Source organism: Paroedura picta, chromosome 9 (genome assembly GCF_049243985.1).
Source record: "Paroedura picta isolate Pp20150507F chromosome 9, Ppicta_v3.0, whole genome shotgun sequence".
Lineage (NCBI taxonomy): Eukaryota > Metazoa > Chordata > Lepidosauria > Squamata > Gekkonidae > Paroedura > Paroedura picta.
In genome coordinates this window covers 1,689,877-1,716,910 of record NC_135377.1, presented here as the reverse complement: position 1 = coordinate 1,716,910, position 27,034 = coordinate 1,689,877, and the positions used below count along the sequence as shown (strand labels likewise).

At 49.8% G+C, this 27,034-nt stretch overlaps 1 long non-coding RNA gene across 2 annotated transcripts; it reads right to left on the bottom strand.

The window, feature by feature from the left end:
* Window positions 1-208: 208 nt before the first annotated feature.
* LOC143845279 (uncharacterized) lies at window positions 209-23,788 on the bottom strand. 2 transcript variants are annotated; one of them, XR_013234332.1, is made up of 5 exons: window positions 23,671-23,788; window positions 23,303-23,487; window positions 20,200-20,506; window positions 10,168-10,383; window positions 209-545 (listed from the first exon to the last, which is right to left on the bottom strand). It is a non-coding gene; the product is annotated as an uncharacterized LOC143845279 (long non-coding RNA). The 2 variants fall into 2 exon arrangements; XR_013234333.1 differs by having other exon boundaries at window positions 10,168-10,380.
* Window positions 23,789-27,034: the final 3,246 nt, after the last annotated feature.

The window sequence follows — 27,034 nt, the reverse complement described above, 5'->3', positions numbered from 1 at the left end:
CACCATATCAATGTTATAATGTACAAGTTGAACTCTAGATTGAGGTAACTCCGCCGCCACTGTCTTCTCTCCCAAGAAGCTTTTAGACTTAAGAAGTCTTACCATCTGAGACTAGATTCAAATGAGTAGCCATGTTGGTCTGAAGTAGCACAATGAAATCAGAGTCCAGGAGCACCTTTAAGGCCAACAAATATTTATTCAAGGCGGGAGCTTTCGAGTGCAAGCACTCTTCCTCAGACTATAACCTTTCATCATGACAGGGGGAGACTAATCCGCCCTAGTCTGAAAAGGGTTGGAGCAAATCTTAGACCTAAGCCCAACGCTGTTCTTCCTCAGGGGTCAATGTTCTAGATCTAGAAGACAGGTTAAGTATCACCTGTGCCCACGGCTATAAGAACCCGGCTGAAATCAGTCAGTTGGTTGGGATGCCGATGTGGTCATCAACAGAAAGATGCACATTTCATTATAGCTTTATTGGTTCTTTTTACCACTGAAGAAGATGTTCTCAAGAACCATCAGAGAATCTGGAGATCGTTCTGGCTGGACTGGAAAAGAAAAAGTATTTGGGTCAATAAAATCAGAGTGCTTGCACTCGAAAGCTCACACCTTGAATAAATCTTGGTTGGTCTTAAAAGGCGTCTCTGGACTCTGATTTTATTGTGCTCCTTCAGACCAACACAGCTACCCATTTGAATCTAAGTATTTGGGTGTTACAATTTATGTTGACTGTCTTTGTGCTCAGCCTCTTTTCTGTTGGACGCCCACCTGGAGGCTGGCAACCCTATGAAATAAACACTTTTTTTTCCTAATTAACCCCCCCCCCCCAATTTGTTTTGCAAGGGCTTCTGTACCGGCTGCATCCGATGAGAAAAGAGTCACATGTTCACGGTAACAGCAAATTGACTCTCAAGCAACTGCAATATCCTGGGTATGATTTAAGCCTTTTATAGATTAGGAAGAGAATTTGGGTCTTTCGTGCCTTGCAGTAATGAGGAACGTTGCTAAGGGGCCCTGGCCCAGGTCCTAAAGCACCCCCCCCCACCACCACCATCATAACATGGAAATCAAAGTTTATGTAGGAGCAGCGCTGCTTAGACTGAACCTGGCCAAGTTATCGAGCGGATTTTAATCCTCTGATTGAGGCAATAATAATAAATGATTAATAATACAATTTTTATTGAGCAAAATGCAATTATAACAGAGGCACTTAGGATATGCACCGAAACGTCAAATCAATTGGAGCAGGTTTTTAAACGGGAGCTGAACTGCTTTAAACAGGACAGGATACGGTGTGTACGTCTCATGAGTTGCTGGTCCCCAGACTAGAAGTCCTGCTTGGGAGATCCCTGGGAATTTAGGGGCAGAGCCTGAAAAGGGCAGAATTTGTGGGAAAGCTGTCCTACAGCTGGCCCTCCAAAACGACCATTTCGCCAGGGGGAACTGGTCTCTGCCACGGGGAGATCTGTTGAGACCCAGGCAGGAATCCAGCCTAGCATTCTGTAAAATAGTTAGGTAGTCTAACTTGGAAAACTTTTTGTTTGATGCTGGTACACGTCCTCCAATTCCTGACCATTAGAAGCCCCTCTAAGAGAAGAAGACCCTCGTGCCAGTTGTCACTGGAGCCCTTGGAGCAGCGCTCAGAGAGGTCTCATGACACACCTGGACTTTTGGGGCATTGAGCAAATAATGCCAGCTCAGCTCGAGAAGACCATGTGGCTGGGAATGGCAAGAATCCTGCAAAGACATATCGGCAGTTCCCAAGGACTTGGCTAGATCTTGAACTGCACAGTCCCTCTACATGGATGCTGCTGTAGCTGAGCTCAGACAACTGAGAGCACGTGGAGAGAGCTACTGGGGAGAGTTGCTGCTGACCAGGTGAGGCTATTGTTCTGCCTGGGTGAGGTGATTGCTGGGTAATTGTTGGGAGGATTAAAAAGGGCTACTCCTCACCAGAGGCAGAGCTCAGACAACTGAGAGCACGTGGAGAGAGAGCTACTGGGGAGAGTTGCTGCTGACCAGGTGAGGCTATTGTTCTGCCTGGGTGAGGTGATTGCTGGGTAATTGTTGGGAGGATTAAAAAGGGCTGCTCCTCACCAGAGGCAGAGCTCAGACAACTGAGAGCACGTGGAGAGAGAGCTACTGGGGAGAGTTGCTGCTGACCAGGTGAGGCTATTGTTCTGCCTGGGTGAGGTGATTGCTGGGTAATTGTTGGGAGGATTAAAAAGGGCTGCTCCTCACCAGAGGCAGAGCTCAGACAACTGAGAGCACGTGGAAAGAGCTACTGGGGAGAGTTGCTGCTGACCAGGTGAGGCTATTGTTCTGCCTGGGTGAGGTGATTGCTGGGTAATTGTTGGGAGGATTAAAAAGGGCTACTCCTCACCAGAGGCGCGAGCCTTTGGCAAGAGACAAAGGGCTCTTGGCCTGTGGCTCTTAGCCTGGGGTTCTTGGCCGAGCAATTAGAATCAGTAGATTATATCAGTAGATTATATTTCCCTAGTACTTGCACTGCCTAGACATTACAATGGACCTCCAGGACACTCATCCCATCATCTGCAGTGAGTGTGACATGATTGCCTTCCTCCCAGAAGACAAGATGGACTACAGCTGCCCCAAGTGTAAGCTGGTAAAACTTTTGGAGGAAAAGATTAGGGGATTAGAAAACAAAATTATTACTCTGACCCAAAGTAAGAAAGGGGAGGAGTTCGTAGTCCAGAGCTCTGCAACATGGAATAAAGAGAATAAAGAGAATACAACCAGTCCTGAAGAGAACAAGGAGATTGACCACAATAGGGAGCCTCTGCAGGCAGTTCGGAAAAAGACTGAACGGCGAAGGGCGAGACAGTTCTCGGGGCCTTTGGAGCTCCAGAATAGATTTCAGGCCCTTGCAGAGGAGGTGCAAGGGTCAACAAGGGAAGAGGTCCCAAAACAAACTCTAAGACAAAGGGAAGAGGCCACGGGGACAGAAGGAAATGGAGTTGAGAAGAAAAAAAAAGGAGAGTACTGGTAATTGGAGACTCCCTGCTAAGAGGAATGGATCGCCACGTGGCTGGGCCCGACCCCCTAACCCGAGAGGTGTGTTGCTTGCCAGGGGCGAAAATTAAAGATGTTTCAGAAAGGCTGCCCAAACTCCTCAAATCTACGGATCGCTACCCATTTGTGATGGTCCATGTGGGAACGAATGACATGTCCCTGAATACCATCGCTCCTATTAAAAAAGACTATCAAGATCTGGGGAGGAAGCTCAAGCAAATGGGGGCACAAGTGGTATTCTCTTCAATCTTGCCTGTCAAGGGAAGAGGAATGCGTCGGGAGAGGAAGATAATGGAGGTGAATCACTGGCTGCGTAGTTGGTGCCGGCAGGAGAGATTTGGTTTCTGGGACCATGGGATAGGCTTTCTTGAGGAAGGCCTACTAGCACCTGATGGACTGCACTTATCAAAACTGGGGAAGAATGTGTTTGGCAGGAACCTGGGGAGATTCATCAGGAGAGCTTTAAACTAAAGCCACTAGGGGAAGGAGACGATCAACATAGGGAGTGTATGGAAGGAAAACTATCGGAGGCAGCCCAACCGGCAAGGCCAGCTCATAGGGAACCAAAAGTAAAAGGATTCAGATGTCTTTATACTAACGCCCGAAGCATGGGCAATAAAAAGGAAGAGCTGGAACTTCTCATGCTGATGGAAAGGTATGATCTAGTAGGCATCACAGAAACTTGGTGGAATGATTCTCATGACTGGAATGTAATGGTGGATGGATATGAACTGTTCAGAAAAAACAGAATAGATCGAAGAGGTGGAGGAGTGGCACTGTATGTGAGGAAAGGGCTTACCTGTCAGGAAATTCTAGTGAAGGAGAGCATTACAGTGGAAAGCATCTGGGTGAAAATAAGCAAGGGGAAAACAAACAGTGTGGTGGTTGGTGTCTGCTACCGACCGCCTGACCAACGAGAGGATGTGGATGCTGCACTTTGTGAGCAGCTTGAGAAAATATCCAAACGGCAGGACCTTGTCATCATGGGTGACTTCAATTTCCCAGATGTGTGCTGGGAAACAAACTCTGCGAAGCGTCCTCAGTCATGCAAGTTTCTGACCTGCCTGGCTGACAATTTCATTTATCAAATGGTAGATGAACCCACAAGAGGTTCAGCCATACTGGACTTAATACTGACCAACAGGCAAGAGTTGGTGGATGAGGTGAAGGAGGTGGGGACCCTAGGGGGAAGTGACCATGTCCTCATAGAATTCTTTTTGAGATGGGGAGCCAAGGAAGCTTGTAGCCAGACGCGGATGTTGGATTTTCGTAGGGCAAACTTTAATAAACTCAGAGACATGATGAGTGTCATACCATGGACGAGAATGCTGGAAGGGAAGGGAGCATGTGAAGGGTGGGCGCTACTCAAACAAGAGCTATTGCATGCTCAATCAATGACTATTCCAGAAATACGAAAACACTGCAGGAGCTCTAAGAAGCCTATTTGGATGAACAGAGAACTTCAAGAGGAACTAAGAAAGAAAAGGAAAATGTTCAGGAAATGGAGGGAAGGACAGAGCTCTAAAGAAGAGTACCTACAGGTTACTAGGCACTGTAGATCAATCATCAGAAAGGCCAAAGCTGAGAGTGAGCTAAGATTGGCCAGGGAAGCCCATTGTAACAAGAAAAGATTTTTCAGTTACGTGAGGAGCAAACGTAAAGTAAAGGAGGCAATAGGCCCGCTGTTGGGTGCGGATGGACAAACTCTAACGAAAGATGCAGAGAAAGCAGAAAGGCTTAGTGCCTATTTTACATCTGTTTTTTCCCACAGGTCTAAGTGTTTAGGCACATCTAGAGATGGCTGTAGCCAAAGGATAGTGTCTGGGTGGCAGGTTAACATGGATAGAGAGGTGGTCGAGAGGCATTTAGCTGCACTGGATGAGTTCAAATCCCCTGGTCCAGATGAAATGCACCCGAGAGTACTCAAAGAACTTTCCAGAGAACTTGCACAGCCCTTGTCCATCATCTTCGGAACCTCTTTAAGGACTGGAGATGTCCCGGAGGACTGGAAAAGAGCAAACGTTATTCCGATCTTCAAAAAAGGGAGGAAGGATGACCCGGGAAACTACAGACCAGTGAGTCTGACCTCTGTTGTGGGGAAGATAATGGAGCAGATATTAAAGGGAGCGATCTGCAAACATCTGGAGGACAACTTGGTGATCCAAGGAAGTCAGCATGGATTTGTCTCCAACAGGTCCTGCCAGACCAACCTAGTTTCCTTTTTTGACCAAGTAACAGGTTTGCTGGATCGGGGAAATTTGGTTGATGTCATTTACTTGGATTTTAGTAAAGCTTTTGACAAGGTTCCCCATGATGTTCTGATGGATAAGTTGAAGGACTGCAATCTGGATTTTCAGATCGTTAGGTGGATAGGGAATTGGTTAGAGAACCGCACTCAAAGAGTTGTTGTCAATGGTGTTTCATCAGACTGGAGAGAGGTGAGTAGCGGGGTACCTCAGGGTTCGGTGCTCGGGCCGGTACTTTTTAACATATTTATTAATGATCTAGATGAGGGGGTGGAGGGACTACTCATCAAGTTTGCAGATGACACCAAATTGGGAGGACTGGCAAATACTCCGGAAGATAGAGACAGAGTTCAACGAGATCTGAACACAATGGGAAAATGGGCAAATGAGAACAAGATGCAATTTAATAAAGATAAGTGTAAAGTTCTGCATCTGGGTCAGAAAAATGAAAAGCATGCCTACTGGATGGGGGATACGCTTCTAGGTAGCACTGTGTGTGAACGAGACCTTGGGGTACTTGTGGATTGTAAACTAAACATGAGCAGGCAGTGTGATGCAGCGGTAAAAAAGGCAAATGCCATTTTGGGCTGTATCAACAGAGGCATCACATCAAAATCACAAGATGTCATAGTCCCATTGTATACGGCACTGGTCAGACCACACCTGGAGTACTGTGTGCAGTTCTGGAGGCCTCACTTCAAGAAGGACATCGATAAAATTGAAAGGGTACAGAGGAGAGCGACGAAGATGATCTGGGGCCAACGGACCAAGCCCTATGAAGATAGGTTGAGGGACTTGGGAATGTTCAGCCTGGAGAAAAGGAGGTTGAGAGGGGACATGATAGCCCTCTTTAAGTATTTGAAAGGTTGTCACTTGGAGGAGGGCAGGATGCTGTTTCTGCTGGCTGCAGAGGAAAGGACACGCAGTAATGGGTTTAAACTTCAAGTACAACGATATAGGCTAGATATCAGGAAAAAGTTTTTCTCAGTCAGAGTCGTTCAGCAGTGGAATAGGCTGCCTAAGGAGGTGGTGAGTGCCCCCTCACTGGAAGTCTTCAAGCAACGGTTGGATACACACTTTTCTTGGATGCTTTAGGATGCCTAGGGCTAATCCTGCGTTGAGCAGGGGGTTGGACTAGATGGCCTGTATGGCCCCTTCCAACTCTATGATTCTATGATTCTATGATTCTATGATTCTGATGTGCAAAGCCATCTTCAAAGATTCAGAAAGGATTTTTTTAAAACAACAACAAAGCAAACCAAATAATACAAATCATGCTGGAGATTTTGGGGATGGAGCCTGGAGAAGGTGGGCAGTCTATAGTACTGTAGAGAGTGTACCCTCCAAAACTGGTGTTTTTTCTCAGGGGAACTAATCTCTGCAGGCTGGTCACACCAGAAGAAGGTCCCCCTTGGAGGCTGGCCACTCTAACAGCCACCCATCTATGTCCAGTGCGGGTGGGGTCTTCTTCTGGTGCCTCAAGTGCCGGAGTGGGTGTTAGCGGGTTCAGAAACCAGGCGCAGGATTCCAGCTCTTTGTTGACCCCAGCTCTAATGTTCAGAGAGCGGAAACTGAACGGAGAACACCCCCAAAAAACACCAGTAGCCACTCCCCACCAGCCACCACTATCAGCTGATTTCAGGATAACCTTGTTGGATCTGGCAGCTGGGATCCAGCCTGAGATGGCCCTCCAGCTCTGGTCCTTGAGGCAGGTCTGCAAACACAACAGTCGGCTGGTTCATACGGGAGATGGTGGTCGTGAGTCACCCATTGTGGTTTAAAATGCCACTTTGAATTTGGCCTGGAGGCCAATGGGAAGCCATTTCAAGATTAGGCTTTGAGAGGTATTTTCGTAAGCAGCTCTGCTGGGCCAGGCATGCTTTCCCGGCCGCTCCCCCAGGTTGCTCTCTGACTTGTGGCTCTCAGTCCTGCCCAGTGCAGGAGGCAGCCCTGAAAGGGACCTGGAGGAAGGGGAGATGGGAGCTTCTTGGGCCAAGAAGGACGGAGGTGGCCAAGCCCAACCCCCTCTTGGGCCCTCTCCAGCCCCCACCCCCTCGGCTGCCCCCTCCCTCCTCCTCCTCCGTTTACGCAGGGCCCCTTAATGAGAACGAAGCGGCTAATTTGATCAGCCTCCCGCTCTTTATAACCCGAGCCCTCAGCTACGACAAGCCGATAGCAGCGTGCGAGTTCTACTGATTATTTTAATCTCATCATATGTCTTTTCTGGTCAATAAACTCCCTCTCAAATCAAATTGTTACCGAACATAACCCAGCGCTAATGTCCACGGGACTCAGGGCTATATCGGATAATGTAGTTTGTCATAATTAAGTGTACTGCCTAATTAATTGAGTGGTCAGGATGCTAATTAGCCAGGTTTATTGAGACTGCGGGAGGATGAAGGGCAATACAGGAGAAGCCGGCAGGAACGGAGTGGAGTTGGATGGGCTCCCAGGAGCAGCTTTTGTGTGGAAGGTTTGGCTGCCTTTGTTCTATGCCCCCCAGAAGTGCCAGCCTACAGGCAGGCCCTGGAGATCTCCCAGCACTAAGACTGATCTCCTGACCTCTTTTCTCCTGGAAAAAAAATGGCTCCTTGGGAGGGTATCAATGCTCTCCAAACCCCACCCTACCAAAGGGGACTACCCCAAATTTTCAGGGATTTTCCAATCCAGAGCTGGCAAGAAGAAGAAGAAGAAGAAGAAGAAGAAGAAGAAGAAGAAGAAGAAGAAGAAGAAGAAGAAGAAGAAGAAGAAGAAGAAGAAGAAGAAGAAGAAGAAGAAGAAGAAGAAGAAGAAGAAGAAGAAGAAGAAGAAGAAGAAGAAGAAGAAGAAGAAGAAGAAGAAGAAGAAGAAGAAGAAGAAGAAGAAGAAGAAGAAGAAGAAGAAGAAGAAGAAGAAGAAGAAGAAGAAGAAGAAGAAGAAGAAGAAGAAGAAGAAGAAGAAGAAGAAGAAGAAGAAGAAGAAGAAGAGGAGGAAGAGGAAGAGGAAGAGGAAGAGGAAGAGGAAGAGGAAGAGGAAGAGGAAGAGGAAGAGGAAGAGGAAGAGGAAGAGGAAGAGGAAGAGGAAGAGGAAGAGGAAGAGGAAGAGGAAGAGGAAGAGGAAGAGGAAGAGGAAGAGGAAGAGGAAGAGGAAGAGGAAGAGGAAGAAGAGGAAGAAGAGGAAGAAGAGGAAGAAGAGGAAGAGCTAGTCTTTTATACCCTGCTTTTCACTACCCAGTCTTGAAGAGGCTTACATGTGCTTGCCCTTTCCTCTCCCCACAACAGACACCCTGTGAGGGAGGTGAGGCTGAGAGAGCCCTGATACTACTGAAGAAGAAGAGCTAGTCTTTTATACCCTGCTTTTCACTACCCAAAGGAGTCTCAAAGCAGCTGAGATTCCTGCTCAGTCAGAACAGTTTTATCAGTGCTGTGGCGAGCCCAAGGTCACCCATCTGGCTGCATGTGAAGGAGGAGCGGGGAATCAGACCCGGCTCGCAATAATAGAAGTCCGCACTCCTAACCCCAACACCAAGCTGGCTTTCTGCTTGCACACAAAAGCTTAGATCTTGAATTGAACGTTGTTGGTTTTCAAGGTGCCCCTGGAATTACACTGTGTTCTATTTCTGACTTGTCAGGAAGGCAGAGAAAATCAGTGTCCAGAACAGAATGCCAAGGGGACAGACAGAATGCAAGGTTGGGCAGTCCAGTGAGTCAAGGGCTCATTCAGGCAGACCAAGGGCATTGGCAGAAGGAGCAGGTCACAGGTAGCTGCAAAGTTCTCCTAGACTTAATATAGGTTGTCAGCAACCACACCATCCTCACCCTGAGATGACTCACAGGCTTCTGCAGTCAGCCACTGTCTTACTAACCTGTCATGGTGCCTTTAAGACTGGAGCTCCCTTCCAGCAGGTGCTTCCGTAACAACTTTGGAGTCTAAGTCCTGGCTTGTCTGCAGCTCCATTCCCCTCAGCTAGTCAGAGCGCTCTGCCTGTTCAACATCTGGCTGAGCTAAGTTCTCATCCAGCTGAATCTCAGGTGACGCTGGAAGCTCCTGGCAAGACTCTTCCTCTAAGGAGTCCTCCCTAACAGGACCTGGGCTCACAACACATGCAGAAGGTCCCTGATTCGGTCCCCGGCAGCATCTCCACTTAAAAGAACCAGCCAGCAGGGGATGAGAAAGACCTCAGCCTGGGACCCTGGAAAGCCCGTGCTAGTCTGCGTAGACAACACTGGCCTTGATAGACCAATGGCAGGCAGTGTCTTGCATGTTCCTATGCAGACTCCCGTCTTTGGTTTGCCCTCCTGGCTGGAACCTGGCTAGCTGCTTGGCCTCCTCTTTCTCGCCGGCTGCCTTCCCCTTCTGTTGGGGCGGACTGGGACTCTGAGCCCCGGAGGCCAGGGGGCTTGAGTGAGCTGGAGGCGGGCCAATCTGCCCCGCTCTGGCTCAGCCGCCTATCTGTCCGCACCACTCCAGACCCTCCAGCTCCTCCGACACGACCGGACGGCTTCTGTCCTTCTAGATGCCAGGATCAAACCCCTTCCCTCATCAAATCCCTAATCAGCTGGAACGGCACAGTAAGGCACGCGAAATTGACTCTGCTTCGCTCCCCTAGCTGACGGCTGCCCTTCAGTGAGAGCTCTCTGGCTCGGAGGGCGACATCCTTTCCAATTATGGGCGAGGGGGATTTCCTCCCCCCACCCCCCCACCCCCCCGCCAGCCTTTCAGATCCTCTCAGGTGCCTGGAGAAGAGGGCACAGGTCCCAGGGATTAGAAGAAGCCACAACTGCACTGCAGCACAACGCAAGAAGTAAGGAGAGGGAACGGGAGGTGCTGCTTGGCTCTGCAGCTCGGACGAGAGTCGTTGGCTTGCCAACCTCCAGGTCAGACCTGGAGATCTCCTGGAATTATAACTTACCTCCATTCAGAAGAGATGAGTTCCCCTGGAGAAAAGGGATGCTGAGAGCCTGCGTGGCATCATGGTTAAGAGCGGCGGCCTCTGATCTTGCAGGAGGAGTCCAAACACACTGAAAAAACTGACGTGTGTGGCCTTGGCCCAGGCACCCCATGGCCTTGCGGAGCTTTCTCACCTGGCCCTCGGCCTCATTCGCCCCGCTGGCTTTAGATTATTCTGCTAAAGAAAATAAAAGGTCTCTTTAGGAAGAAAACGAAGCATGCCCATATCAGCATCTTAAACAACTGGGAGAGAAGGAGGACAATGTTTTTATTTTACTAGTCTTCGTAAAACTATATGGGTTGGAATTTACAGTTGTTCCAAAAAGGGAAATAAAACACGCGTGTGGGTGTGTAAATTTCAATAAGGGTCGCCTACTACTGGCAAAAGAGGTTGTGAAACAAAAAACTGCACACACACACACACACACACACACACCCAATGTTCCATAGCAGGCCAATTAGGGAACTGCCGGAATGGGGGAGCTGTTAAACACCGTGTGAGTCACATTCTGATTTTTCAAAGTTGGTTCATTTATACATTTCTCTGGTTGGAACAGCCGGGCACCTGGATCTTCCTTCACACACGTGTCCTCCTCATACAGGTTTTGAGGGTGTTTCGATGGGGATCAGAAGGTGATGAAGCCGAGCCTGTGAAGGGAGGAATGGGTTTGGTGCAGAATTTGAACTTCCCCTTGTTTTCGAAGAACAAGTTGATGCTAATGATAATCTCCAATGAGATCCCAACTTGCTGGCATAAAGTGACTCGCCAGGCCAGGTTTCGAGGGGGGCAGGAACGGCTTTGCCTTAGATGTGGACGTGTATTATCTTAGAATCACAGAATCATAGAATCATAGAGTTGGAAGGGCCATAAAATCTAGTCCAACCCCCTGCTCAACGCAGGATCAGCCCAAAGCATCCTAAAGCACCCAAGAAAAGTGTGTATCCAACCTTCCCTTGAAGACTGGACAGTGAGGGGGAGCTCACCACCTCCTGAACTACTCTGACTGTGAAAATTGTTTTCCTGATATCTAGCCTATATCGTTGTACTTGAAGTTTAAACCCATTACTGCGTGTCCTCTCCTCTGCAGCCAGCAGAAACAGCATCCTGCCCTCCTCCAAGTGACAACCTTTCAAATACTTAAAGAGGGCTATCATGTCCCCTCTCAACCTCCTTTTCTCCAGGCTGAACATTCCCAAGTCCCTCAACCTATCTTCATAGGGCTTGGTCCCTTGGCCCCAGATCATCCTCGTCGCTCTCCTCTGTAGCCTTTCAATTTTATCTACGTCCTTCTTGAAGTGAGGCCTCCAGAACTGCACACAGTACTCCAGGTGTGGTCTGACCAGTGCCGTATACAATGGGACTATGACATCTTGTGATTTTGATGTGATGCCCCTGTTGATACAGCCCAAAATGGCATTTGCCTTTTTTACCGCTGCATCACACTGCCTGCTCATGTTTAGTTTACAATCCATAAGTACCCCAAGGTCTCGTTCACACACAGTGCTACCTAGAAGCGTATCCCCCATCCAGGAGGCATGCTTTTGCACATTGCATTTTCAAGAAGAGTGATCTTTAGGTTTTTGTGAAGCAATGAAAGTATCAGAGCAGGGAGCCAATCCAGAGCTGGGGTAACTTCTTTTCTGCCCTGAAGGGGCGGGGGAGGAGTCCTCTGCTGGAGATGTTGATGAGGGTCAAGCATCGCCTCCTCAACTGTCATTAGAACACCTGAAGCTGCCTTCTACTAAATATGAGCCTTGGGTCATCATCGTCTGTATTGTCCACTCCGAGTTGATGTTGTTTGATGGACTTACAAAGAAAAAAGTGGGTATGAACATATAATAAAATAAGTTCATCATTTGGGCGTGTTCTTGGGGTCACTGCGGGTGGGCAGGTAGCTGTGAGTTTCCTGCGCTGTGCAGGGGGTTGGACTAGACGACCCTGGGGGCCCCCTTCCAACGCCGTGATTCCATGATACTAAGTTAAATAAAGTAGTCAGAAAGATGGCTGTCAGAAGGCAAGAGAGAAAGATCACCCTTGGAACCAGTGTTAAGCCCCTCCAGAGCAGGGGACCCAGAAGTGACATCACGCCTCTCTAGGAATTGCGGGAAGCACTATGGATGCTCCTCCCACTTGACTGTGATGTCATGTGACAGGAAGTCCCGGTCTTGCAGTTCATCGGGTTGTGTGCTGCCCCCTGCAGGTTAAAGGTGGATCCCTCAAGTCTGAAAAGGGTGCAGGCTAGTGTGCTGGCGAGTACTGCGAGTACTGTGAGTACTGCGCAGGCCGCCAGCCACACAATCCCTCCCGCACCCACCCTCCAATCCCCTCTGCAGCCCATTCTCCACAGCACCAAAGAGCCCTCTGGATGGAGCTAATGTGAGCACTTGGCAGAATTTGTGTGGCTAATGGGCTGTGGACGGCATGGGTAGTTAACTGTTCGAAAACTGCCGGGTGGTACCGATTGCATGATTATTATATCAGGAGAGAGATTAAGGCTCCAATTAAAGGGAGACAGGGGAATTCGTGCGGTGGCTGCCCGTATTTCATGGCAGCCATTTAGAGGACTCGCTCATGGAGAAGGAAGGGAGGCAGCTTCCAGGCACCACGGAAGCCCATTTCTGCAGCCGGCCTCGGTGGGCAAGCAGACAAGTGCAGGCTTCCCTTAAACTCAGAAACTCACACGTTTCTCCTGAGAGTGTAACTGAGAAGGCGGAAGGCCCGGAAGCCTAAATATACCGCACGAAACAAGCCTCTGTGGAATTGAGGCACTCAGCTTCTGGTAGATGTTTAGAAAGGCAGAGCTGCCCTATCGGAGTTCCAGCCGTTTTCAACTAACACTTGAAGGGTCGTGGCTAGCTAGATTAGAGGCCAAGAGCACTTTACAGTCCTTCAAGATTTGGGGGTCTAAGGGGCTTTGCAGTCAGAGCTCCCTTGGTCAGATATAAAAGGACATCAGAAGAGTCCTGCTGGATCAGCTAGTCCAGCATCCCATCACAGACCAACCAGTTCCTCTGGAAGACCCGCCACAGGACATGGAGACTGAGGCCTTCCCCTGAGAAGAACCTCCAAAGAGCCCTGCTGGGTCAAACAAGTAAAGGTCCATCTAGTCCCACATCATGTATCACTCATTGGCCAGCAAGTTCCTCTGAATGGCCAACAGCACGGCAGAGCGGACATGGCCTTCACCTTATAAGGACATCAGAAAAGCCCTGCTGGACCATACCAGTGACCGCCCATTAAGTCCATCATCCCATCTCACCCAGTGGCCAACCAGTTCCTCTGGAGGGTCAACAATGCAAAGAGGCTGAGGTCTTCATAAGAATATCAGAAGAGCCCTGCTGGGTCAGGCCAGGGAATGTCCATCCAGTCCAGCCTCCCGTCTCAAACAGTGGCCAACCAGTTCCTCTGGAGAGCCAACCACAGGGCATGGAGTCTGAGGCCTTCCCCTGATGTTTCCTCCTGGCTCTGGGATTCAGAAGATTTGTGCCTCTGAGTATGGAGGTTCCCCTCAGTCACCGTGGTCAGCAGCACCTCACCTCCATGAATCTATCCTTTCCCCCTTTCAAGCTGCTTGTTCCTGTGGCCATCACGACCTCTTCTGGCAGCCAGTTCCACATTTGAATCACTCTGTGTAAAGTCATATTTCCTCCTGCCTGTCCTGAACTCAGCGCCCGCCAGCTTCATTGGATGCCCTCAAGGTCTAGAGTTCTGGGAGAGGGAGGATGCCTTCTTTTTGTCAGCCCTCTCCACACCGGGCATCATTTTAGAAACCTCTCCTACGTCCCCCTTCCGGCGTCTTCTTTCCAAACTGGAAAGTTGGAATCGAGGCCATACTTCAGGGCCCCTGTCCAAAATGTAACAAAGCTGTCATCCCTGTGAGGGAAGAAATTTGCTGACTGGTTGAATCCCCAGAAGATTTACGAAACGGCTCTCCCGTCGTAAATCAGGGCCTTGACGGGCGAGTGGGACCGTGGTATTGAAAGGGCCAGATGAATCACTCCCGCTGATCGACAGGCCTGCGGACCGCGGCAGTTTTGCCTTATTGATAGATATTATTTTCCTTGAGGAGGGATCCAGCCTCTGCAGGAGCCCTTTGGGCCTGGCGTGTTCTCCGGGGCAGGCAGGTTGGCGAAGGGCAGCAGGGAATGGCTGCATTACCCTCCCATAGTGAAAGGCTCGGGGAGATGCTACTGCTGGCCCTTTCTAAGCCTCAGGAGATTTGTGGGTGGGTCAATTCAGCGTTCGGCTTGATTCACCCTGGTGAACCATGCTGGCATTTTTGAGGCTGAGACATCCAGGGACCATGCAGGATCAGGACTAGGGATGTAATATAAAATAAAAAAATCAGTATTTTAAAGATCCAGAATACCAGATATTGGTATTCCTAGCGTCCTGGGATGTAATACCCTTATGGTATTCGGATCCAGGTGGTTCCCCCCACCCTCCAGGTTTCTGATATTCTTCAGCTCCGTTATTCCCCATGGGGCAGAGTTCTTAAGAGTTGGGGATGTTTTTTAAAGGTACTGTCACAAAAATTTCAGGGGAACTGCTGTTACCTGACCCCCAAGTTTTGTTGTACCAAGAGGTATAGTTCTATGGGCCCCTGAAAAGGTGCTCCCAGCCGAACACCACTGTTTCCTGGGGGGGGGGGATAGAAAATCAGAATCTCCCCCTAGAAAGTCCATTGCCTGGATATTGAAAGCCAGAGAAGTTAACTGGTTCAGAGTGGAGGCCTCTTATCTTGCAAGCCTCCCACTCCTCCACATACAGCCAGCTGGGTGACCTTTGGCCAGTCACAGTTCTCTTAGAGCTGTTCTCACAGAGCAGTTCTGTCAGAGTTCCCTTAGCCCCACCTCTCACAGGGTGCGTGTTGTAAGGAGAGGAATGGAGGGCAATCCTGGTTGTCTGAAGAACAACTGAAATAGCAAAAGATCTCCAGATGCTGCCCAGAAGACACCAACTCAATTTGGGAGAGGCAACGGCTGCAGGATCTCCCACAGCCATTGAGGAAGCATTTCAAAACCCATATTTGGGGGGTTTGTGAACTCCCTTAGTTCTTTGTATTTCCATTTTCATAAACAAACTAGTAGCAAAGCCAATGTTAAAAATGGACCATAGAAAGGAGGGAGGGCAAAGAAGGGTGGCCCAGCAGGCATGGCATGGCAGAGAGCAGCCAGCCCGCCTCCCGCACCCTCCCAGTGGCCAGGAGTCAAGGGGACAGAGTCGCACAGCCATGGGGGATGGACGGTCTGGGCCGGTGCTGCAGCTGCAGTGGAGCACAGGCAATTAACCTCCCATGCTCCCTGTCAGACAGGAGGCTTCGTAGCATGGCAGCCCAACAAGGCAAGCTGGGCTGCCAGGGCCAGCACTGGGCCTTTACCAGAGCACAGCCAATCTCCTCCCTCCCTCACCTCCCTGGCTTACCTTCTTCTGACTCTTCCTTCTCCCACCAGGTATCTGGAAAGGCCACAGAGAAGGAGGAGGAAGACGGGGATGTGGAAGATCCATGATTGGCCCTCATTGCGTGTGTGCCTTCTCCCACTGAAGGCCAATCTTAGGCCATGGAATGTTCAACATGTCATCGGATGGACAGTAAGGTTTTTAGGAGATATAATATAGATGTCTTACAAAAAACAAACAGCCTATTTCTTCAAATGTACATTCATTTTTTTGGCTAATTTCCCAGCATAAGTACTAAAATAAGTACTAAAATATGTATCAAAGTTTTGAACAATTTCTGAAATCTAGCAGAAAGTTCTAGATCTAGAAGACTGTTAATAAACTTATGCTTGTTAAGCTATAGATGTTGGAAATAGTCTGATTGGCCTCTTGTTTGTTTAAAAAATAACATTTCAGAGCACTGTTGTAAACTGAAAACAGGCAGGGCTTCCCAATACGTTGGTTCCTCCATTTTCCCGGAGCTGGAAGTTGAGCAGGTGAATTGAAGGTGGTGTCTAAGGCTGGAAATTCCATTACTTCTAATGCTGAAATGCCTTTTTAAAGTTTTCATCTTCCTCTTGTTCACCGCATAAGTAAATATGGAATTAGGGAAAAGGAGATGGATTGCAGGGCACAAAAGAAAGAACAAGTTCTGTGAACTATTCTTTGGTGGATCAATTATTTTAGTCAACTTCCGTCAATAGCGTCCTTGTTCCTCAGGGCAGAGCTGCTTCCTCCCAGCATTCTGTTCCTATTAGTAGGGGCTTCCAGGGTGAACGCAGGGTGTGGACACACAGCTAGGTTGAAAGAACGGAGATGAGAAAGACAGGGAATCCGAGCACGGAGGTTTTCCACTGGGCAATCTCTTCTATCAATTCCATCAGCAAAGGGTCTACATATCCACATTGTTGGTGAGGTGGAGCTAAATTGGTGCCTGGTTTCTAGAACATGTTTGGTCACCAATTACTCACTGTGGCCAGTCATAGAACAGAGATTTCCAGCCATCAGGAAGACAAGAAAGAAGTTGACTTGGCTTTGCAGTCTCTTGGGCGGCCTAGGACAATGTTGTTTGACCTTGGAAGCTAAGCAAGGTTTCCCTGGCTAGCAGTTAGATGGGAGACCACCAAAGAAGTCCAGGGGGGCTTTGCAGAGACAGGCAATGGTAAGCCACCTCTCAACATTTTATGATTCTATGAACCTGTCCTGTCTTGGAAACCCAACGGGGTCACCATCAGTCGGCAGTGAATTGTCAGAACTTTCTACTACCACCCCCACCACCACTGGGCACATGTGAGAAACAAAGAACTTTTCTCCAGCTCTGTCTTTATGCTGCGAAGGTTTAAGACCTCCAGAAAACTGTGTGACCAAGGGGGTTGGATCTTTTACCATGAAATTACTGTAGGTAAGATCATTGTGATAGCAGGCTTCAACTTGTATTCTGTATTGTTCAATGGGCTTGAAAGTCTCCTTTGAGAAGGAGAGGAGCCTTCCTCATTGAGCTATTTACCAAGCTGTACAGATCCCACCATGAAGACCACCACCATGGTCCACCTGATGGTGGACATGGAGTTCATCAAAAGCCAAGCTAGGGGCCCAACCAGCCTATGTCAAGGTGTTGCACATGCCATGGCCACAGGTGGGTGCTGGAGCATTCTGAGCAAAGTAGGGTCATGGAGAATGAGGAAGTGGGGTCTCTCGAACCCACAGCACCCTCTTAAGAGCTCCTCGCCCATTCTGCAGGCCAGCTACCCTTCCTCCTGCTCCCTCCCTGCCCTCCTCGTTGTTCTGCTCTGAACAAAAAAAGTGGAGAAGCGAACAGATGTTGGAACATGTTTTTTTTCCACCTTGCTCTCCTCCTGCTGGAGCAACCTCACCTCCCCATGTGGGAAAAGCCCGGAGCAACCTTCTTAGCAACTCTGCCGACTCTGTGTCACTTCACCTGTCACACAAGCTGGTGACAAGAGAGTAACGCCACCACCCGCCAATCGCCACCATGGGCTGAAGGGGAAACGGGGCGGGGAGGAGGGGAGGGGGAGTCGGAGGCAAAGCAGATGTACCGTGAGTCACCCCCGAGAGCGTTTTCGCATCAGGGAGGTGCGAAGCCGAGCATGTGACTTCCACATCGAGCCAAGGCACCGTAGCAGCTGAGAGTGGCTACAGGCCTACCACTTCAGCGTGGCTTGCTATTTCTGGGAGACGTCAAACATGCAGTGCTAAGCAGTCAACTCTGTTACCATCTGCCAAAGAAGCAAACGTGGCTCGTGGATTGTTAGATCAGAGACCTTGACAGCACCTCATCGTTTTGTTTCCTCTCCCCCCGCCTCCCTTCCCCCCTTCCCTTCCATTTTAAAGAGAGAGGAGAGCAGAACACACCAGAGTGGCAGCTGCTCAACTTGGAAGTGTCACGAACTTTCCCAGGGGTTGTGGGAGAAAGGAAATGAAGGACACGTGGCCCAAAGACAGAGAAATGGGTCATCGTGTTCATCAACTTTTTAGAAAATTAAGAAAAGAAAACCAACAAACAACTCAAAACGCTCCAGGGATGGCCAACCTTTTGGTAAGCCATGCCTGCCATTCTTTGACATCAGTGGTTACAGCCGCTGAACACTGAAGTCATGTTCCTGAAGAAATGGCACCCTTCTTATGTCCACGTGGGATGGTTTTAAGGTCCTCACACCACTAATGTAAAGACTGCCCCTTTAATTTGTGATGTTGGAGAAGACCGTGGAGACCAAGCAAGTTTTCTCATTTCCGAATAAGACCATCCTTCTGTTCCGTAATGGAACATCAGGTGGGATGGACCCAAAACATGTCCTCCCTTGAGCAAAAGGAATGGCTTGCAGTGTTGAGTGGTGGTGAAATGTGGACCTCAGGGGTTCCCATTGCTGTTGCCAACTTGTCAACGATCTACACATCTTCTCACAATCCATATGAGTGTGCTGCATCTTGTAAGACTGGCAACGTCCACACAAAAATGGGACTCCCAAGAAAATGCATCCTCAACTCAAAACAAGTCAGCAGAAACAAAATGTCCTGGAATGATCAAGGCCATTTGCTCCCGTCCAAAATGAGGAACCTGCCCGTTAGAGAAAGATGTGAGATTCCAAGGTTTCTCATCGACATCCTGGATGGAAATAGACCCAGGTTTCCAGTAAAAGAAGAATGTGAGAACTTCGAACGTGACTGCGTCATGGAGGTCATGTTCCTCTTCTCCTGTGTAGGACTGTACCACACAAGACCCCAATAGAGTAAGGCCACATTTGATAGACTTCTTCCCCTTTCTCCTCCCTCATGAGTCCTTGCCAGTTTCACTGCCAAAAAGGCAGCGTGGTTTTGGATGGACCAAAACACAAAGGCCAGATAAGGCCCCCACCCCGGAAGGGTTTTGTGTAAAGGAAAGTCCCACTGCTTTCAGTGGTCCTTCCTTTCACACAACACACAAAAGAGGACTACACAATGCATCCGCCTGCCAGGCGAGTCCGGTTGAAGGATCCGGCAGTAGGCGCTGTGGAAAGCGTCTGCCCGAGGCCTAGAGAGCAGCTGCCGGTCTGAGTAGGCAATGCTGGGCCTTAATGGACCAGAGTTCTGTTTCTGTATAATGCAGCTTCCCGTGTGTTCGTGTGAGCTTTGGTTGCTGGGCGGAGCTGAACAAGTTCCGGCTTTGCTTACAACACAGGCTTGAAATGATCGTCCATCTGGTATTCCGAAACTGTCATAAGCTCTGGGTGCCAGTCCTCTGGCATCGACGGCACCTAGCCCTGCAGCGAACGGTATAAATCTGACAGGAATCGACATTTTTCTGCCTGTGTTGTCAGAGGCAGGGATCCTGTAGCTGGCTAGTTGCTAGCTGGGTTGGCTGTTTCTGTATACATTTTTTAAACAATTGCAAGGATCGGCTGTTGTCTTGAGTTAGCCCGGCCATCTTCGTTGCTCTGTTGGCTTTACGGGGCTATCTTTCATCTTGCTTTTGTTAAGTGGCTTTGAGCATTTCTGTTTAAAGCAAGGGTGGGTTGCAACAAGCCCCCTAAATGAGGAGATGTCTGGCCCTGTCTGATAAGCAGTTTCCCTGGTGACATTTTAGTGCATTTGTCAACGAATTGGCTGCTCACCGGACGGGGTCTGCTTTTTGAGGTGCTGCCTGAGGATGAAGCCAGGGCCTTCTGCAGGCCAAACTTTGTCACCAAGCCAGGAAGATCTGCTAGCCTAGGAAAAGCTCTGGCAGCAACTTGCTCAGAAGGAGAAGGAAATCCACTCTCCGTTTCTGGGTGGTCCTTCCAAGGGGCCACGAAAACCAGATCCCCACTGCTCGGTTTGCCTCCCCGTCACACAGGCTGGAGCAGAACGGAGGGGGTTGTAAGCTACCTGCAACCCGGCCCTTCTGCATCGCACAGCGCTGGTAGTAGCCCAGCTTCAAAGAGACCTCCTTTGAGAGCCAAGTGCCCCAGGTGAGTGCTCCAGACGTAGCCACAGCATCCTGCTTAGATCAAGCCCAAGTTTCCTTCAAGGGGCCTTTGCCACCAACCTCCAGCTGAGAACGCACCCACCTCTCCTTACCTCTCTCCCTCCAGCAGTCGGCCTTCCAGAAACAGCTACGGCGATGCCAGGAAATCGGTCACCCAAAGAGCAGAATAGAGGCCTCCTCCTCCTCCTCAGCCTGCTTCTCCCATGACGAAGCAGATGACATGCAACTCGCCGGGGGGGGGGGTCTGAGACTGAAAGCTGGCTTCGGTCAAGAACTTGCAGAGGGGCTTTAAGCCCTCCCCCCTTATTCAGCCGCCACACCTCGGTGGGACAGGATGCTGGGCTAGGCAGATTATGAGCTTGATCCAGCAGGCCCCTTCCAGTGCTCGCACGTGGACACCTGCAACACAAGGACCATGCAGCTGACTTACTTTCTATTTTTTGGGGTCAGGATTGTTGAGAACGGCTGAACAAAGTTTGAGGCCAGGGACACCTTTAAGACCAACAGAATTTTATTCAAGGGAGAAGCTTTTGAGTGCGTCAGGCATGAAGATGTAACGGCTTGGGAGTGACTTCCAAGATGTGAACGATCTCTGTGCCTGCTAGGAAGGGATCTGATCTCGAAAGCGCTCCTCCGCAGACTCTGGTTCCTTGGCCGGGTAGGCGGCAGCGCGGGCTCTCCTGTGGGGAGGTGGGCTCAGGAGGGTCCGGCAAAGTCCCTCCATCCCCCTCCCTAGAGGGAACATTCACATTTTTGTGTCTGTCTGCATTGATGCTCTGCAGGAGTCAGCGGAACACTTCCTAGGAGTTTAGAATGTTTCCCCCCCTCTCCCGGGTGTGATGCCAGCCAATCACGGATCCTGCCAGGGGTGTCAGACCCTCCAGAGCAAATCAGATCTGGCTGCACGGTGATGTCACAAAGGGCAAGCAAGATGAATCGGATTGCGCCTGCTCTGAAGGGAGAGGGGAAGGGGGGGAAGCCCCCGAAGACTGCAGGACCCGGGCGAAGTGCGAGGCACAGAGTGGCCGTTCCCTCCCCCCAAGCCTTCAGCGAGAGGGCATCAGACCGCTGGCCATCTTTCGAAAACCTTCCAGGGAGACAGAGCATGATGCTAGCCCATGTGAGTCTGGCTGGAGCAGCAGGGAGAAGCCAGAGTCCAGCAGCACCTGTGAAGCCAGGAACCCTTTGTGGCAGCGTAGATGAGCTTTCGGGAGTCCCTGCTCACTTGTGACACCCGAATTTTGCCACAAATTTCATCCACCTTGAACGTGCTCCTGGACTCTGGCTCCTTGCTGCTGATGCAGACAGACTCACCCACCTCGATCCATCTGAAGAAGGGAGCTGGGGCACCCTAAACAGTCTCCCCTGCCACAAGTGTTGTCAGTCTTGAAGGCGCTCCTGGCCTCTGGGTAGCTGGCCTTTCTAAATCCCGTGAAGAATCATGGGGGGGGGGGGTTTTAGCGCAGGAGACAAGATCTGCAGAACCGCCGCCCGACTGGGGTGTCTTTAGCATGTTTTCACAGCCAACACCTTCTGTAACCACTGGGGCTGTTTCAACATTAGGGGGGAGTTCTTTAGCGGTCAGGTGGATGGGGTGGTCCTGTTTGAAATCATCACCCTTGCCAAGATTCAAGTGGGTCGCCATTTTGGTCTGAAGGAGCACAACAAAATCAGAATCCAATCAGGCACCTTTAAGACCAACCAAGATTTGTTCAATAATAATAATAATATAAAAACTGTTATTATTTTTACATAGAAGCAGTAGTGATAGTTGCAGGTTCATGACAATGCTTGCCTTAGAATGACCACCAGCACGGTCCAGGGTCCACATACCCAACAGGTTCCCCACTCCCCCTGCTCATGCAGCCAGCTGGCTGACCGTGGGCCCATCCCAGGTCTCTCAGCCCCACCTCCCTGTCTGTTGTGGGGAGAAGAAGGGAAGCTGCCCTGAGACTCCTTCGGGGAATGACAAGCAAAGTCCAAGAAACCCAGCTCTTCTTCTGCTACGACAACATTGTTCTGATCTGAATCGGCCTCCTTTCAGGGCAGCCTCATCCACCCATCCTGCTGCTTATTATGACACCCCAAAGCAGCGCTGCTTCCAGATCTTTGGAGTCCTGGATAGAGACTCCTGAGAGAATCATAGGACCATAGAGTTGGAAGAGGACGTGCAGGCCATCTAGCCCCATCCCCTGATCAATGCAGGATCAGCTTAAAGACCCCCCACTACTTTGGCCCCCTCGCCTGCCTCCACTCCCTGATTCTACCCCTCTTCCTGCCCAGCCTTTCCCAGCCACCCACCTGGGCCTCCTTCCCCAGCAGCTCTCTGGCTGGCAAACCCTCCCACCCCGGGCCTTCCAAGCAGCACCTCCCGCAGGCGTGCCCTTGCCCAAGAGTGAGCACAGGGCGGCACAAGCAGCCAGGGGCATGCTGGGCAGGAGGGCAGGGAGAGGAGGGAAGGGCGCAGTAGGCCTTGTGGTGAACCTCACAGCAGGGTGGCCATTGGGGTCTGGGGAGTAGGGTGGCCACTTCCAGGTTAGGGAACCTCCCAGCGATTTGGGGACGGAGCCTGGGAAAGATGCTATAGCACCTGCACTTCAGCACATCCATCTCCTCCAAGGGAACTGACCTCTTTGGTCTGGAGATGAGCCAGCATTCCAGGGGATTGGGTCCCCAGGACCCACCTGGAGGCTGGCATCCCTACTTCACAGTCAGTCGAAGCTGGCCCTGTCCCAGAGACCCTCTCAAAAGGAAGATGGCGAACAGCTCCCTTTACGGCCTCTTCAGCACAGTTGCTCTTTTGTTATGCAAAATTAGCAAGGTCTCTCTTGAAGGTTTTGAATATTTCTTCTCTTTTTTCAGTTCCAGTTCTGGGTTTGCTCCTTTACTGTCTGGTCCCCAGACCCGGTGTTCCCCCAGCCTTTCTTGGGGGTGCTCATTAATATCCCTGTTTATCCCCCCCTCCCAATTCTGATTGCTTTATTTATTTATTTTCCTCTTTGTCTCCCCCCCCCTTCTCCTCCTCCTCCTCCCCCCTCGCTCTCCCCATTACTTAGCCCCGCAGGTCAAAAAGGCCCGGCCGCCCCCGTATCGCGCCCCCTCCTCCCCATTTGGTTATTATCAAGGTTCCTCTGCAATTTGCAAGGCACTCCAAAGCGAATCAATTATGCATCAAATAACTTTTTGATTCCTTACCTTGAGAGAAGCCGGGGAGAGATCGGGGGGCTTTTTTGTTTTTTCTCGAAAGCTGCCTCCTCCTTTGCTATTATTGTTATTATTTTGGTTCTCCTTCTCCTTTTCCCCGGTGCACTTTTAAAGGTCTGCCTCCTGGTGCCAAGATTACGACGCCATCAAAGGCCGCTCCCTTAATTGGCAGGAGCCTGGGAAAGGAAAGGAATGGAGCTTAAAACTGCCAGGCTCGTAGCTTTTTGTGTGCAACTCTTAATAGCTTTGGGGAGGGGGGGAGAATCAGCACAAGCGCTTTGCAAGGGGAAGCAAAGTCGTTAACCCCGAATTAGGACATGGGTGCCAAAGTGCGCTCTCTGTCTCACCCCTGTGCACACCTGGGACATCCAAAGTTTCCTTATGCTGTCAGACAATCGGTCTACTCTGGCTGACCAAACCTTCGCTGGGTCTCGGTCAGACTTGCTCATGGGACTCATGCCTGGGAGTTGGTTTCCTTTCCTCTGTGTTTGTCCAAAGGGACCATTCCATTATTGGGTGCTTTGGGACCGGTCTGCTTCCTGCGTTTCGTTTATTTCATTGTGGTTCTTCCGTTTCCATAGTTTCGTTTCATAATTCTTGCCCATTCATTCCAGTGGAAGACCCCCCCACACACACACACACCTTTCTTTTCTTGGACCCCGACCTTCATGGGTTTCTGACCAAATGGGACTAGGGCTGAGGGACTTGGGAATGTCCAGCCTGGAGAACAGAAGGTGGAGAGGGGACAGGAGGGCTCTCCTTAAATATCTGAAAGGTTGTCACTTGAAGGAGGGCAGGGAGCAGTTCCTAGCGGCAGCAGAGGAGAGGACCCACAGCAATGGCTTTAAACTACATATAATGGTACCAGCTAGATGTCAGGAAAACACTTTTCACAGTCATGGTAGATCAGCAGTGGAATGGGCTGCGCAAGGGGGTAGTCCTCACCGGCTTTCTTCAAGCAGCAGCTGGACAGGTCCTTCTCCTGGGTTCTTGAGGCTGATCCTGCACTGAGCAGGGGGTGGGGCTAGATGGCCTCTATGGCACCTTTCAACTCTCTGATGCTATAAAACTCAGAAGGATTGTAGTATTCCTAGGGTGGACACTGGTGGACTGTCAGATCCAGGTGAGGAAATTCCTGGAGATTTGGGGGTGTTTCCTGGGGAGGACATTGAGGTACAGTGTCGTACAGTCCTCCCTCCAAAGCATCCCTTTCCTCCAGGGGAACTGGCTCTGTGGTCTGGAGAAGGGCTGTAATTCTGGGGGATCCCCAGGTCCCACCTGGAGGCTGGCATCCCTAATTCCCCTAGGACACACAAGCTGCCAAATTTCAGACCAGCAGAAGAACCTCCAACCCCCATAAGGCCTTTGAAAGCCCTCATTAAGAGTTATGAGAAAACTGATAGGAAATATCAGTTGGCAGAATCTGAATGTGCAAAGGGCTGGAGTACTGGCTGTTTAAAGAATAAAATTGGGGGGGGGGAGAGAGACTGACCTTACAGTCTAACTTATGAACTGTTCTTCATCTAAGGGCAAACAGGGAGGAAATGTGCTCAAAGGAAAGAATATCCTTTTTTTCCCCATTGTAGGTTGTTTAAATAGGGAATTAGTTTCATTTCCATGGGAATTATATTACAAATACTACATTTTCACAATTATCAATACATCTAATTTTCAACCATATCTATTCATATTTAGTGCTAGAGATTAGGCCAGGCTTTCTCATCCTGGGGTTTCTTGATGTCATGGTTTTCCAAATGAGTGGGAGTTAGGTAATTTTATATATATATATTTTTAAATTGTTAAACATTTATCGGGTTAAATGGCCATATATGGTCATGTTGACCAGCCCTCCCCCTCCCAAAATGGCCGATGGGCCTGGAGAGGGTGGGAAGAGGAGGGTCCCTGGGTGGGCGTGTCCACAGCTCTGCTTCCCAACCAAATCCTGCACTATTGTGCCACTTCTGGGGTTTCTCAAAGACTGAAGAACATTTCAGGGGTTTCTCCATGTCAAAAAAAAAAACCAGAGAGAGCCTGGGTTGGAGCCTTGAGCAGAGAAGACCTGAGAAAAGGCCTAGGTTTGCAGAAGAATCTAAACTCTTCCCCAAAAAATCAACAATGATCAGTTAAAAAGACAAAAATAACAGAAACAGCCTGTGCAGCTTTATGAAGCAAATACCCCCCTCGTGTCAGGCCCCATTTTCACCTTTTATAAGAGTTTATAAAAGACACTCAGAAAGTGTCCTGCATTGTGCAGGGGGTTGGACTAGATGACCCAGGAGGTCCCTTCCAACTCTATGATTCTAAAAGAACTCTTTTTAAATTTGAGGGAATTGCAAAATTGCAGAATCTTTTCACCAGCATCCGGAACCACAGTTATAATTGAAGGCAATTGAGCCACCCTTGATTGGACTGAAATGTCCTTTCACTGGCTTCACCGACAGAAGTCGAGAGCCACGGCCAGGAAATATCACTTCTACAGAGACCTTGGAAAGCTGCCAACAGCAATAAGTATACTGCCTTTGAATATGGAAGTTCCATACTTTGCGGTCGTGCCTAACACCTACTGACAGCCGTGATTTTGGCCTCGTAGTCATAAATGACCTTTAGCGTTATGTCAGGGGGAACAGACCGTTTCTCTCTGCCTGACTGGATGGGCAACTACTGAAGAATCAAGCTCAGAAAGTGTATTTAGCTCTTCTTCTTCCTCCGGAGCCAGCTGAGAATAGGCTGGACACAAAGATCAATATTTATTTTAGCATTTAAGCGAGGCCGTGGCATAAAACGGAATGGTCTCTTCCCTGTGATGTGATGTTTACTTAGCAGGGTCATGTTTTTATACTTCATTAGCGGGATGTCAAGGGGTGAGGAGGCTGGCGGTGGGATAAATTCATGCCACTCAAGGAGAGAACTCCCTTCGACATTTGAAAAGACAAAGAAAAGAAAGGGGCTTCACGCTGGAGCGCACTCTCTCTCTCTAGTCTGCCTTTCCTTTGTTTTACGGCGGATGTTTTAATTAGGGAGGTGACATCTGCAGGATCCACACGAGAGAGGGGAAATCTCCCTCCGCTTAAAATGGGGCACAATCGCAGAATTGTCAAACGCGTTGGCACTGCCAGCAGGGGAGGGGGGAGTATCTTCTGGGAGCAAATTGACGTCAGCACATCAGAGACATTTCATGGCTGCCAGGATTTTTGCACCAGCAAAAGTTTGGTGCATGTACAACGGGGGGTGGGGGGGCGCAAACCTTTGGGGCCGGTGCTCAAGTCATTTGGTGCCTTCACTGTGGGTAGGGGCTCCTGAACGCCCTGGTTCCGCTCACATCCTCCTCCCTGGTTGCCAATAGGGTGGAAATGATCCGTGTTGGGTTGGGGCTCTTTGGTTGATGGATCCCCGCATTCTTCCCTCAGTGGGCAATGCCACAGGACTGACTTGGGGGGCATGCGCATCCTTGCCCAGGCTGATTGTGCTTGCATGACTGCCCCGCTCAGCCGGCCTGCGTTTCAACGGACAATTAAGTGAGTCACACATCATGCACGTCAGCCCCAGCTCCGAAGTCGCACCCATCAGGGTTCATCTCCGGGAGAAGCTAATGGCTGCCAATCAGTCTGAATCAGCACCAACTTTGCACTCAGGCTGTTCCACAAAAGCATGAACCGTCAGGCCGGGTGTCTGGCTCCTTCCAGCACGGCCCTGGTGCAATTTGCGGCATAAATGGACACAGGA